The sequence below is a fragment of the Lathamus discolor genome, chromosome 6 (genome assembly GCF_037157495.1).
Source record: "Lathamus discolor isolate bLatDis1 chromosome 6, bLatDis1.hap1, whole genome shotgun sequence".
Lineage (NCBI taxonomy): Eukaryota > Metazoa > Chordata > Aves > Psittaciformes > Psittacidae > Lathamus > Lathamus discolor.
In genome coordinates this window covers 30914472-30929593 of record NC_088889.1, presented here as the reverse complement: position 1 = coordinate 30929593, position 15122 = coordinate 30914472, and the positions used below count along the sequence as shown (strand labels likewise).

At 40.8% G+C, this 15122-nt stretch overlaps 1 protein-coding gene across 3 annotated transcripts in view; it reads right to left on the bottom strand.

The window, feature by feature from the left end:
- CCDC88C (coiled-coil domain containing 88C) overlaps positions 1–15122 on the bottom strand; it is a 95606-nt gene that overhangs the window by 56754 nt on the left and 23730 nt on the right. The window lies entirely within an intron of this gene.

Genomic DNA, 15122 nt, shown 5'->3' with positions numbered 1-15122 from the left:
TCAATTGATGTTCAACATACAGCCGCTGTCATGTTTCAGGGTATATAAATGCAGCTGGTTCAAAGGTACCTAAGCCATTCTGTGAAGTCTGAGTAACTAAAATAATTGGTCAAATTATTTCATGGGTCTGAGATTTTAATGATGGGCTAGGGAGGTGGGTGTGGGCGAAAGCTACTGAACACGCATCTGGCACTGCTCAGAGAAACTGGATTTAAAGTTCTAGTTTAGTTCTAAGTTCCCACTGTTTTTAAATGGGGACTAAAACAGATTTAAATATGTCATGAACCTTGTTCAAAGGTCATTATATTTTGGGGGAGATACCACATACCACAGCACACCATGCCCAATATATAAACAGGGGGTAGTTACGCAGAAGGGCGAGATCACTGCTCAGCTCGTGCTGGGTATCAGTCGGTGAGTGGTGAGTGGTTATATTCTCTCCCCTTGTTATTTCCCTTATCATTATTACTACTGGTGGTAGCAGTAGTGGTTTTGTGTTATACCTTAGTTACTGGGCTGTTCTTATCTCAACCCGTGGGAGTTACATTCTCTCGATTCTCGAAGGGGGTGGGGGAGTGAGTGAGCGGCTGCGTGGTTTTGAGTTATCGACAGGGCTTAAACAACAACAGTTCTTTGTCATCAAAGTTTGTTTGAAAGGGACATGCACTGCTTGGTCAGGTTCAGCCTTCACATGTCAGCTGCCTAAAGCTGCTCTGAAGTGACAGAACAGGCTTAAGGCATAGGAAAGGCTACAAGTCCTGGGATAGGCAAAATGCTGAAACATAGACAAGTAAATACATTGCAGAGGAGGCTCTGCATAATAATTTGATCAGCCACGAACCCCAGTAACATACAGAGCACAAGAGTACAGTTGTTACCTTCAAACTACAGTTACCAGCACTCTCTTTAATGATATGAATAAAACATTTTGCAGGCAAGTATTTATTTCACATAAAAAGCCCAGGAGGAAAATGGTGTGTGATTAAAACACTGTGCTGGGATTCAGGAAACAAAAGATTCACACACAGAGCTCTACCAAATGTTTGGCATGTGCCTTTTCTGTGCTTGTCTCCATTCCCCAGCCCACCTCTAGGCCACAGGGAGGGCACATGCACAGATACTTACAAAGCATTCAGAGCCAGAGGAAAAGTATGGCAGCTGAGCACAGTAACACATTTCCCAAAACAATCACTCATTCACCCAGCCACTTCCCTTCCAAGTTACCCCATTGTTATTTCTCTGCTTTCACAGTTACTATAGGAGGAAAATTAAGCCTGATCGAAAGAGGAAGTATTTCAGTGAGCCTGCAGCATTTGATAAGTAATCAGAATGGATATGCAAAAAGAAAAAAAAAAAGTTTTAGACATACACCTTACTCCCCCCCTGATCCATACCCAAAGCATACTCAACAGTTTCTCTTCTGAATAAAGCAGAAATATCTCAGTGTTACAGATGACAGTGGTTTTTGACACTGTTAAGAAAAAAAGACTCTATAGACCTTTATGCAATCTGAAAATTGGCTAATGCAGACCAAGCATTCACTGAGTAATTAGCCAAATGCATTTTATAGTTTGTGTATTTCAGACATGTCAAACAAAGTTGTTTGCATCTGTTACCAAAACAGGTGCAAACCCATTGAATTTAACAGCACATGGTTGGACTGCAATATCTGTTATGACAATACAGCATGGCACTAAGGCTTTAAACAGAAAATCAGAATTTGCATATACTGAAGTACTGAGCTTTAACCAGCAATTTCCATGGCAAAAAAGAGAAAGAATTGTGCTTCTTGTCACCCAGTGTGTGGAGCAGCACTGAGGCAGGAATGCATAAGGAATTTGCGTTGTCTTTGTGTAATCATCAGATCACTAGCTATTTAACTGGCAGTCACAAAAGGCATTACAGCTAACCTTTATGCTGGTAATATTCCCATGAGCTCCTTCTGTAAAATTATGAGTATGACATCCAACATAACCATGACTGAATGCCCTTTTAACTGCTTGAACTTAGTATTTTCTGGCAAGAAAGTGACAGTCACCAAATACAGGCAGAAACAGCCTCAAGCCTGTGAAATTTCTTAATTCAGGTGGAAAGATTCAAATTGTTCAGGTGTTACTCTGGCCTGTTTACTTTTAAAGTAAGTTATTTAAATAGATAACTATCTTTATTGTTCTAAAGCCTTCACCTTCAGATTAGTGTTTGCAATGGCAGTACCTAGCTGTTACACACTGCAGCTCACCAGTAGATCTCAACACTTTATAAAAGAAGGTCAATGTCATTGTCCTCCTTTTTCAAGATAAGGAAAAGGAGTCAAAGGAACAGTTACTTCAGTTTAATAAACTATCCTCTGTTAACAGAATGTAAATGAACTACCCACTCACAAGTGTGAGAAATAACTAAAAAACCTAAAAGCTGCTTACACTGATGAGTTTAGCTCAGATTTGGTCTGGGAAAAAAACACAGAAAGTTAGTAAGGCTCAGCTGACTTAGAAGCTAGGATAAAGTGACCATGTCTCAAGTCCATTGCTTTCCCACATCTGGAAATACAACCAAAGTCGCTCCCATCAACAGCAAATCATGAATTCAACTTCTATCACTTACCAGTATTTTCTTGCTTTCCTTATCTGAAGCAGCAACAACACAGGTTGACAAGTAAAATGCAGTGCCCCAGTCTGGCCTTTCTGCTCCCCTCACATCTTACCATCCCATCCTGAAGACCCCAGAAAGTCAAACTTGGGCTTCAGGCAGGGAGCTGTGCTACACTGGATATGGGATTAATCTGGATATGGGTCCAGCCAGCAAAAGAAATGGAAGATAAACACACCGTTTCCCCATAAGAACAGCATGTTATTGTATTATACAAAAGGATGCTATTTTACTTGAAATCAAACATAACTGTGAGAAACAGCAGCAGATGCAGATACGGCACATATGTGTCATCCCACCCCAGGTGACTGGCATGGCTCAAGGCAGCACACTCAAGGCACAAACTACTGGAGAGCAAATCAGGGTTTTCAAACACTTTAAATAGCCCACAAAAACTCCAGAGTATCATTGCTCTCTGGATTCTAGGAAAAAAAAAAAAAAAAAAACCAAAAAACAACCTTAATTTGTCTCGTGAGAAACCTTTTAATCGTTTTTACAGCACAACTAAAGCTTGGTAAAAGCAGTAAAGGTTACAGCAATAACATATGGTAACAATTTCCTTGGTTATTGGAACAATTCGCGTCTGAGCTGCCAGCTTCACACCTAGACCACTAACCAACTCAGAGGCCAGCTACTGCAAGTCAGCAATCACCTCCCTCAAATTGGGTTTTTTAATTGTTGCTAATGAGATTTCCACAAAAAAATAATGTTGGTATCAGAAGTGTTATTTAAGGAATCCAATTGAAAACAAATCCCCATCTGGCCTCAGTGCAGCACCTGTAGGTGCCTGAAATGCTCCTCTGCTGAAGATCAGGCAATTTTAAGCTTGAAGGGATCTGTCCAAAAATCTCTGCTCTTTTGACAGCAGTGATGGTTGCAAGAATGGATGCTTCTAGTTAGGTCAACACCACTATCGCAAAATATAAAGATCAGCAGCCAAGTTGTGCACTACTTGAGCCAGACTCCCAAACTCGGTAGATAAACCCCACAAAGGTTTAAATGCAGAGCTACATGAACCTATGTGAACAGGGAAGGCTTTTGAAGTGAAGGTCAAACTGGGTGCTCAGTCCTGGATCACTCCCCCTCTGCTGTGCTGGCCCACAGACACAGAGCATGAAGCAGGCCAAGCCAACTGGCAGATCTGAGGAACAAGGATACTGCCTAAGCTAGAGGTATGTTGTTTTTTTTAACTCCTGGAGAGGCACTCGAGGATTGGTACACAAGGATTCAAACACATTAAGTTATGTAGGAATCTTGAGGTTAAACATAAGTAAATGCTATGTTCTCATTAGCAGCGTTCTGGCATCAAAGCCCTTGTGGCACACTTGCTTCAGATTTGCAAGCTCTCTGCAATCACTTTGCTAAAAAAGGAGCTTAAAAAAATAAAAAATAGAAAAAGGAAAATTCCTCCACATTGACTCTAGCAGTCAAAGACTTTAGGAAAAAAATGAAGATGCATACGAGATGCAGAAAAAATTCTAAGCACCTAGTTAAGCACTTAGGCTTATTAAGAGCCTAAACAAACATATTAATTTGCTCTACCTAAAAGTTTCTCATTAGTTTCTGGAGTGCTGAGGCAGATTTTACCTACTTTATCCTTCCAAGATCACACACCGGATGTTTGCCTCAGATAAGCAGAAGAGATGCAGCAGCAACTCTCAGACTCAAGTCGCCATGGTCACATATTAACATTTTGTTTACCTGTAACAGGGTAAGTGGGCCCCCTGTAATTTCGTAGAACAAAGTCTCCTTGTTCCATACTACACCTCACTACACATTTAATTCTTAAAAATACACATGCAACAGCATGGAATAAAACGGTCTGAAGGTATTTTCTTGGCTGCACTTTTAAATACCAGTGTGAGCACGCAAATTTTTTTTGCAAAGAATGCACTGCCAGAAAAGGAGTAGGTAAAATTGTCCTTTCCATTGCTGAGACGAGGCAAATACAAGCTCTACACAAAAACTTTCCCCTGCACTGCAGAACAGCACAGCATTAATGCAGGGTAACTACTTGCTTCTCATGCAGAATTAAATTAACCTCTGCCTGAATCCTAAACAAGAAATTACTAAATAAATTATGTAAGAAGAGCAGCAGTCTACCAGCCATTGTAATTCAATGCTCAAGCCAAGCGATTCCACTTAAGTATATTGCTTGGCTATAAAATGCTAATTGCCCAGCTGACTGGAAGCCAACTGGTGCTTTCCTACTTAAAATGCCCATGAGGAAAACCCATCACCAGCTTTATTTATATCAGCAAAAGCAACTACCTACTTATGGAATCTGGCTTACATTTCAGCTGCAACTCAGGCCAACGGAGCAGGGAAGTTCAGCAGAGTCGTATCTGTGCAGCAGAGCCAACATCTTTCTTTGATAAACCTCAGCATGGATCTGATCTCATAAACATCCTGGGAAACATTTGGTGAAGGAGCTACTACATGCGTAAGTAAGGTCTCAGCAGGAGTCAGTGGCCACCTGCACCAGCTCACACCTTCCTAGAAGGAGGATGGGGTGGCAGCTTTGCCCCTACACATCTTAAGGTCCCTTTGAATGCCACCAGAATGACAGGTTGGGAACTGCATTTCCCAGGCAAGATGTACTCCAATCCCATGCTGGAATCAGAACTCTAAGGAAGAGTAAACACTCAGGCTAATGAACAAGTTAACATTAAAACACGTTTTTAAACAGCAAATTGAGACACAAGGGATGTTTTTTAAATATGCTTTTTCAAAGTTTCCAGTTTTAATATAATAATGAAACCAAGTTATTCTGCAGCCTGAAACAAGGAGTTTGTGTTTTAAAGGAAGAAAAAAATATTTGTCTTCCTATTTACTTTTTTTAAAGTTACATATATCTGCTATAATTACCTGGAGTTCTTGTGTCAAGGAAATAATTTCTAGCAAGGTTCTGTAAACTGTATGATAGGGTCCCACAAAAGATTAGACAAGATGAAACAAGTTGTTGCAGTGGAATGACAAGGAAGTGAAAGAAACAGATCTTTTATGGAGATGTTTTGCATGTACATCTTACCATGCAAGCATGCCTGATGACACTATGTGTGACTCAGTACTCACTTTCTCTGCCAACACATTATATACATGACAAAATTTGGTTAAGAACTTTGCTCATCTCTGCAACAATTGTATTTATGTGACAGACTAGAGGATTAGCTGTCTTGAAAGGAATTTTTTTCCCTGAAAACCAGCAAGTTACAAAGCATGCTTCTAAAGTCCCTTCAAGTGGAAAGCAGAAAGCCACTAAAATAACTGTTGCCTCATCTGCTGAAAATAATCAGTTCTGACAATCGTAGACTGGAATCGCAGTGGGAGGGATGTGAAGGAATCATACCTAACCTTAGCCATGCTCAGCCTGTACAGGGTGCAGACAACCTACCAATTGACAGAAGTACAACCAATGTAGATTTATACCATACAAGATCAGGTTTTAATTAAAAAAGAATAAATAAAATCACACATGCAATTTGGATGGCATATATCATATATATATATATGCATGTATATATACGTGTATGTATATATATGCGCGTGTGTGTGTGTGTGTGTAATCCTCTCCCCCCTCAAAAAACCAGCGAACCAAACTTGAAAGGACCCAGGAACAATCACCCACCCAATTCATTGTTATGGCTCAGGTTTTTCTATTCGTATTAGAGCAGTACAGAGGTCCCAGCCAGGAGCAAAACCTCATCCACTGGAGCTGTACAAATGCATAGTGAGACATCTCTGGAACAAAGATCTTGTCATATATATGCAGGGCATATATGTAGGTTGATGAAAATGTAGTAACAAGCAACCGAGGAAGGAAATGAAAGGAAGATTCTGTGGTTATAATGCGATCCATAGTGCACACTCTCGCTGCTTTACAAACTGGTTAAATCAACTGCTCCAGGCTGCACAGAACTAAAACACTCCGGGCATCAGAGAGCAAGGTGACCAAGGCAAGCCCTGATTAACAGATCTGCTTTACCATCAATTCAAGTTGTTTACAGTGCACATTATCTACATTATGTAACAAAAAATCTATATACATTTCAATGAAGTTATTTTTTATATATGCAAAAAGCATTTTTGGACAATCAGTTTTACTTCTAACCTAGTGGAATAAAGAGTGGAGAAGCTGCCACTGCCAGATACATCAGCTGCAGAGCAAATATTTTTAAAATCAAACTAAATACAAAAACGTACATTTATTTCTAAAATCTGAAATGAAATATTCAGTGGTTACGTAGCAGCAGATTTCCTACCCCAGTTTTCCTGACTCCAAAAGGAATCACTTACGTTAATACAAATACAGTTCTATGGTTGTGCCTAGTGGCAATATCGATTTGACCCAGAGATGAGAAAATACAACTGTGGAGCACTGTGTTCTCCTGCTTTTATTGCCAGCAGCACCTTTGACTAATTTACCCTCTTTGCTGAAAATAAAAAAGCCCATTGATTTATCCTCAACTCCTCTCTTCAAATGATGTGCAAGTGGCTTCACATGTTTATAACAGTACCCAGATGTATTACTCTCAACTTCTATTTTACTTCACTTTAGATTTGTCCTGGGGTGGTTTATGCAATAACAGGGAATACAAAATGTGTTGTGTTAAAGACCTGTCACTTGACATTACAAATACAGCCAGCTAAAATGCAATCCATCTGTTGAACACGCTTCAAGCTAATTTATGGTGGCCTCTAAGGACCATAATAATTTAGCCTAACACACATTAAAAAGAAACAGCAGAAGCCATCAGAACAGACTTGAACCACTTCTGAATTCTTTGAAACGCAGCACCAAGGACACTCACTTGTTTTAAAAGGAAGACAGTTTCCAAAAATACATTAGCTATGCAGAGCTCCAAGGTCCAAACTCTGCTCCACTGCCCTCGTTCACAGGAATAAAAAGAAAGTACAATATTAAATACAGCTTGCCATCAAGAAACCACCACCAACCCAAATAAAGCATTTGCAGAAGAATTATGTATAATGCATGGTTTTTATCTACTGTCTCAGTAGACCTCTTGACTCTGTGGAGCCAGCTAACAAGGGAAAAGTATTTTTCCCTCGCAAAGGTAGCCATGCCTTGTCTTCAATGCATCCAAACATCCTTGGAGCAGTTAAAATATAACACAGGTAAGTGCTTAGAAACAAGCACAAATACGCTTGGTCCTTCCAGGACAATACTCCCCCAAATAAATAAGATTTAATTCACATTGCATTGGTAAATCATTTTGAGAAACTTGAATGGATGGTACTGGAGAAATGCAGAAAATGACACCTAGAAACCAAGGAACAGCAAATACATGGACATCATTCAGGCAGTGATGAACAAAGGGGATTTTATGGGATAAGACACACAGGTTATTGGTTAACACTCCTTGCTTTAAAACACATGAAAAACTTTGGGTCTGTAACTTGGGAAAAACTGTAATCCCAAAGCAATATGCTTCCTCCCCAGTGAAGAAACGGGTTGTGACAGCGCATAAGCAACAACAGAGAGAGAACTGAGCAACTAGTCTATTAGCACTCATCCTACTCCCTATGAAGGAGGAAAATCAAGTTTAATTTAAACTGATTAACTTCCAAAAAGCTTATTTAATGAGTTTCCAATAAGCTTAAACCTTCTTGTGCTTGGGCAGCTTCTGGGCAACCTATCACTGAACAACAAATTAATGTTTCAGGAAGCATGCAGTCACTATGCCACTGGTTTATTATCTAATTCCAACAGAGGACAGCAGCACGGGCAGTAGTGGTCCTTGAGGCATTTGCAGACAGCCACGCAAAAATCCATGTCGGATTTACAGAAAAGGGAAGCTTTCAGCTGGTATGAAGGGAAGTCAGAGCATGACAAGTTATCCCACATCGCAAGGATGCCTGGCCAGACAGTAAGATGCTATGGGACAAAGGAAGTGGTTGGGGAAGTACAGGGAGGAAAAGATTTTATTGATAATGTCTGCAGGTTAAAACAAACCTAAAGCAGCTCATATATGCTATTAATCTGATTAAATTAGCTGCAACAACCTGGCTTTCTCATCACTGAGAGCTCTCTTGCAGGCGAACTTATGCTACCAACCAGTCATCAGGGCACTAAAAACTCAAAATACCTGCAATGTTCTTGCAGTTCAGGCACACCCCTGCCAAGTACCCCTAGAAAGCTTTATGAGGCATCATTGTAGAATTTGTAGCCAACACTACTACCTCAACATATCACTGCATTATCATTATCATCCAATTTACCCAGTATTAGCAAATGTAACAAACACCCAGACACAGCCCCTAGCCTATAGCAACAATCTGCAATTTTTTTTCTTAAGGTGGGTAAAGGGAGAAGCTTCAAGTCAGACCAGATGGTTCTTCCACACACAAATGTACAGTGGTGTTCCTCTTTACAGTCAGCAGGTTACCCCAGGCAGGTAATATACAAGGGATTTTGAAGGCTGTCAGTGCTTTTTGCACTGTACAGGTGGAGATGCTGCAGTAAATTTCATGTGACTTTCCCAAAGTAACTTGAGCAGCCCTGTGAAAGAAAACACTCCCAGCATTTACTGTGTCAATCACTGTTAGCACTGTGCCACAGAAACTAGCCCCGGTAAAAACGAATAGTGAATAAAATGGGAGAGGGCAGGAAGGGGAAATGGGGGCCATGCCCTCAAAATAGCCTCTGGGCCTCTCATCGCTCCCTGGATTTTCTATGCTCATTTGTTTTCAATAGCAAACAGCCTTTCTATCTGCAGTTACTGTGTCCCCCTTGGAAGAGGGAATAATTACCTACAGGGAGAACAGAGTCATTTGACTCTTGGCTATTCACAGAGTCTACTTGCAGTAATTTGCACCTCGGCAGAGCTGAGCCATGCATAAGCCACAGGCAATTACCAGGTCAGGCTGCCAGGAACAGCCTCCCTGGTTTCCCCAACTTAGTTTTCACCAAGGAGGTGACAGAAGAGCCTCCACTTCAGTCACATCCCAAGACCACCTTAGCAAAGGACCAGATCCCTTTGTAAACTGACAGCCCAGAGCTACCTTTACAAAGGGATGGTGCTTCACTCTCAGCAGCCACCCAAGGCAAGTGGGTCCAAGAGGGTACCTGGGGCAGTCCCAGTACATGCTCAGCCCCAGGAGCTGGGTCCCATCCTGTGCCATTCCCATATCAGCCAAGTTCACTTCACAGAATATCAGGTTGTAAGAGACCTCAAGGCCCATCCTGATCCAACCTTTCTAGGTAGAGCATGACCAAGACTATATGGTCCAGCACCCTGTTCAGCCAAATCTTAAGTGTTCAGCACTGGGAAATCCACCACTTCCCTAATATCACAGAATAACAAACATCTTATTGTTGCATTCAAGAAGAAAGAGTTATGCCCCCAGAAAAATATACAGTCACTTCCAACAGCTGCCACAGTTTCACCAAAACACAGAACAGGAAATAGCCAATGTCCCTAGGTGGTAGCTGCTAGGCAAAATTTACTTATCAATGGTAATCCAGGCTATGCATTCACAAACATATGCATACTTGCACATGCAAGCACTCTCTCAAGAAGAGTTTTCAATCTTGCCAGTTCTCAACAGTGCTCTCTTAAGTATCTGAAAGGACTGATTAACCCTGCTTTATCCAATCTGTGTAATCTACTGTGAATCTTGTAGTAACTCATAACTTAACATTAATTAACCCGGCAGAGCTTTACCCTTCTTGCTCCCCCAGCAGCCTCATATCACAGACCTCATTTTAAGAGTTCTCTTTCATAACAGCCCTAGCAAACGGCTCAGGAAGAGTTAAAGCAGCAGAGGCGAGCTTCTGATGTAGAAAACCTAGTTAAATAATTGATGTGCATTTTTAAAGCACACTTCCTCTCCCCATTTTATACTTTTCTTCACATCAGTAGTTGCCAGTAGTCGCAGCACACTTAACGCCTGGGAATATCCATGATATATGAAAAAATGTGTAGGATGTAGTTTCATCCTAAAAGATTCTTTCGCTATGCCATCTGTGACAGAAACAGAGGAAACTCTGTCATTATGTTATTAGTAACATTCAGGAAAGATTAACTTCTAATACTCCTCCTATCCCAGTTTTAAGGCTTCTGACCACTGGATCTTCCATGTCAACAAAACACAATTTCCCCTTAAGCTGTGATGTTTAGTGTTTTCCTGAAAGCAAATCTCATCAGTCATGCGTTCATACAAAAGCTTCACCTAAAACAGAAATAGAAAGCTACTTTCAAGACCTTTTATTTACTGAATAAAAACTTAAAAGTGGTCACAAAAGTTTCAAAACCAGCAAAAGCCCCCAGACACAAGAAGCTGCTCCAGGTACAGGCAGAAAAAGCAGAACTATGCACGCTACCAAAACCTTTCATACTACTGTCATTATTCAATTATACTTCATCTTCAGTGTCCTTTAATGGCCCGTGAAGGTGGCAGGCATGTATGTTGCTAGGCAATTTCTGAGCTGCCTCACATGTAGATCCTATCCCTTACCTACATCAGCAGAGCTCAGGTTTACCATTTAAGGAACATAATCGAGAGAAACTTAATATGACATATCGAGTGACTTGTGCTCCCTATCAACCAGATCACAAAACAGCAGCAACGCAACTCTGCGAGCCTGGCCTTTCAGCTACCTGAGAGCAGAGGAGGGGAAAGCAAATGCCCAGGAAGATCACTCCAGGCAAGAGCAATTCAAGCCTCAGGCTGCAGAGAGCAGCAACACCTTCTCCAGTCCAGCACAATTGCGCTGTTACGGTGTAGAATTAAAAGTTACTAGAATTTTTAAAGATACAGGCTACACAAAAGTTTACACTGTTGTTGCAACTACTCAGCAGCAGATCTAAGCCTAGCAGCCTTTGAAGTATGCCGAGCCTCCTTCGTGGTCTGGAAGAGCCTGACTCCTAAAAGCAGCCTCAGATGAAATTTTAAGGGGCACTATAAGCAACAAGTTATCAGCAGGAAAAGCATTTACACCCTTCACCTGAGTGAAGCACAAAACCTTGGCAAGGAGGTGCAGCTGTAGAACAGAGAAAAGAGCAATGCTAGTCCACTGCAAACTCCAAGATGTTGATGATGTTAAATGCTGGAGTAAGGACTCTCGTTTGGTTCACCTGCAGCATTTCACATAACTTATTAAAATGGCTCTGCATCACTGTTTAAACATAACTCTGATGGAGGCATTGAGTTACTTCGCCAAACCTGTTTTTTGCAAAGAGCATCATGAATTGGTTGAATGATGAATGGCTGATCAGAAACTAGAGCTCTATGGGAATTAGCATAGTCACTCACTGAAGAAACACTGCAGTAAAAAAAATCTGTGCTTTCAAACCTACGGTAATAGTTTGCATTTTGTAGCTGGGCATCTGAATGAACAGTTTTATTCTCAGCGCTCTGAAAACATGCAGCTCCCACTAATTTTAGAGGGAGAAAAAGATGCTTACTATTTGGAGGAAATGACCAGAGAAAATCCAGCATTTATAATGCAATATCTTGATGCAAGCCCAGATGCTCTGGCACCTCAGTAGCACTACCCAAATTCACCATTCCTCTAAACCTCAGCATAAGCCAATGTTTGTATGTCCACAACATTAAGACATATAGTAAATATAGGGCATTTAAGTTTGAATCTCCAAACTAAGCGATTTTTATTGACAGTGTAAATATGCAGATGTGCTAGGTCTCCAAAATTTACTACTGAACATTAATGCACAGTAGTAAAAACCAGAATTTCCCCTGAGCTAATCTACAATCACAGAGGTCACTTTCTAAGCAGCAATAGAGTAACAGGCACAACCAAAACGGAAAATAAAAACTTTTGCTGTGTTTCAGATGAGTAGATACATGATTCCCTGTGAATTCTGACTGAAAGTCATTCTCACAAAGTAGAAGCAACAGACCCTTTGAAATCGACTCAGCACAATGAGGGCAAAACTAAGCAAACTTCTTCAAACAACTCTGCCAACACCACTCAGCTCCAAGACCCAAAAACTCCTGCTGTTTCAAACACAGGGCCTCCTGTGAGCAGACTGCTGATTACACCAGGTTGTATGGCAGGTTTTTGATACATACATAGGGCAGAAGAACGAGAATGAAACCTGCCCATTGAGCATGTTAAACAAAAGATTTCACTCCACAATGAAAGGAAAGGACACTTTGTGATCTATTCCTTCCCTTGTCCCTCAATAAGGAGAAAAAAAATAAAATTGTAGTACACTATACACATACTTCACTCATTGTGTACAACTCATGCAACTGTTACTGGACATGCTACGATCATGGAAGAGAAATGGGAGACAGCACAATGCAAACATCGTATCTCCAAAGCAGATGAGATACACAGTCAAAAAGAGGCAAGAGTGCTGAAGTGCAACACTGTAGCACATTTAAATTGGGCTCTTTATTCCTAATTACACTCATACCTTGGATTTGGAGCAGTCAAGGAAAGGGAATGAAAGTAACTCATTGCAAGGATTCCACCCTGATTTTTATGAAAGGGTGCCAGAAAAATAGAACTTTTAAAAGTTTCTGTAGAATTCTGGCAGGGGACACCCTTGGGTACATACCCCAGCAAGGGCTACCATACCGGGCAGCAGCCAGGTCACCATACATCTCACTCCACACACACCTCAGCTCATGCCTACTGTCAGGTGCAAGCCATAGGGAAAAAAACCCAGGGTTTGTGGAGGACATGCAGGAAGCTCTCCCTGTTCCCAGAACAGTTGGTTTTATTTATGAATTTGAGCAAAGAGGCCTTTGCTGCCTAAACAAGTGCAGCGCCCTTGTTGTAGCATCACAGCTGTTAATCTCCTAATTGGTACACAGAAGGTAAGAAATGTTCATGGGAAAACAACATGAAAGGCTTCACTTTGTCATAAACATGGACTTTAGAGTCTTTCCTCGGGGACTGGCTGCTACAGGAATCAGATGTTCAGAATATATTTCTGCCCATATGGTTCAAAGTGATGAATAATGCACTTTGGAAAAGAAAGATGACAAAAATAATACAACACTGCAGTAAAGCACCCATCATACTAAACAAATAACAGGTGGCGACAAAAAAAAATTGCCTTTTTAATGAGCACCTCTTTATGAATGCACAACATGCAAAGTGCTTTGTAACAACACAACTCCTTATGGGTTAGACGTGTAAGCTCTTTATTTTCCTTTGGACATCTTATGGATTTTTAAGATTTAGAAGCCAAACATGGGTTGCCCACGGAGGTCGTGAATGCTCCATCCCTGGCGGTGTTCAAGGCCAGGTTGGACAGAGCCTTGGGTGGCATGGTTTAGTGTGAGGTGTCCCTGCCCGTGGCAGGAGGGCTGGAACTAGATGATCTTAAGGTCCTTTCCAACCCTAACTACTATTCCATGATTCTATGAACTTTAAATTCTGAACTCTTAATACTCACAGATTCTTTAATTAACATTTTCACTAGGTAAATTGGTAATTAAATGTCAGAACATATACTTTGATGTGTATTTTCAATGCATTTGCTCATCAAATATGCTGTTCTTCTCATGTATACCATTAACTGAAGAAGGCAGTCCAGTGGTTACTGTAGAAGACAGTGTTTGAATTTCTGGGTTCAGACAAGTATGAAACAGATCACAGCAGTTCTTCAAAGTGAATTACTGTATTCCCAAGCTCTTCCCAAACCAGTCTGCATAAAATCCAGTGGCCAAGAATGAGACACTACTCCACTACAGGAGGTTACACCACAAGGTATTAAAATACCAGTTCACCAGGTTTCTTATCTAACTGGAAGCTATAGAAACTATAGAGAAAAGTTAAGATATTTAGAAAGCAAGACTGTTTTAAATGGACTGCTTCTGCAGCAGAAGTCTCAGAAAAAGAAATCTCAGGTAGTTAACAGAGTCAGGAAATGAGACTAAGCTGTTACAGCTACAGCATAATAAAATATGCTCAGCTAAATCTGTGCTCTGCTCCGTCTCAGCAGAGGGGCCATATTATCTCAAGGATTGTAGCAACAGTGTAAGCGGTTACTCAAGTCTGAATCTTCCTGCACGACGGTCAGTGCTACAGAGCATGAAAATAAATGTATTCCTCCTCTCTCAAGTGCAGCTGCCTCATTAGTCTCAAAGATGACATATTCCTCATATATCAATCACCACTTTAAAAGCCCTGATTCATACAGAGATACTCAGAGGCACATAACAGGTTATTACTTCAGCAGGTTGCTTATGTCTATGAAGCATAATACTCCTTGTAATTCTTAACCACTTTTCCCCTCAAGGGCATACAGCATTATGTCTTGGGAACTGGAACAGACTTGCTCTCAATATCAAAGGAAAATTAATGACTTGTCATTAAAAAAAGGTGAGAGGTAGTTATTAAGCTCTACCCTCTCCTAGTTGGTTCCTTCGAAGGACAGTCATTTTCAAAAATGTTATTTTTCCTCTGTTAATCACTGCTTAGATGATATGCTAAAAAAAATAAAATAAATAAACAGAAGAAGGTTTGCCCCCAT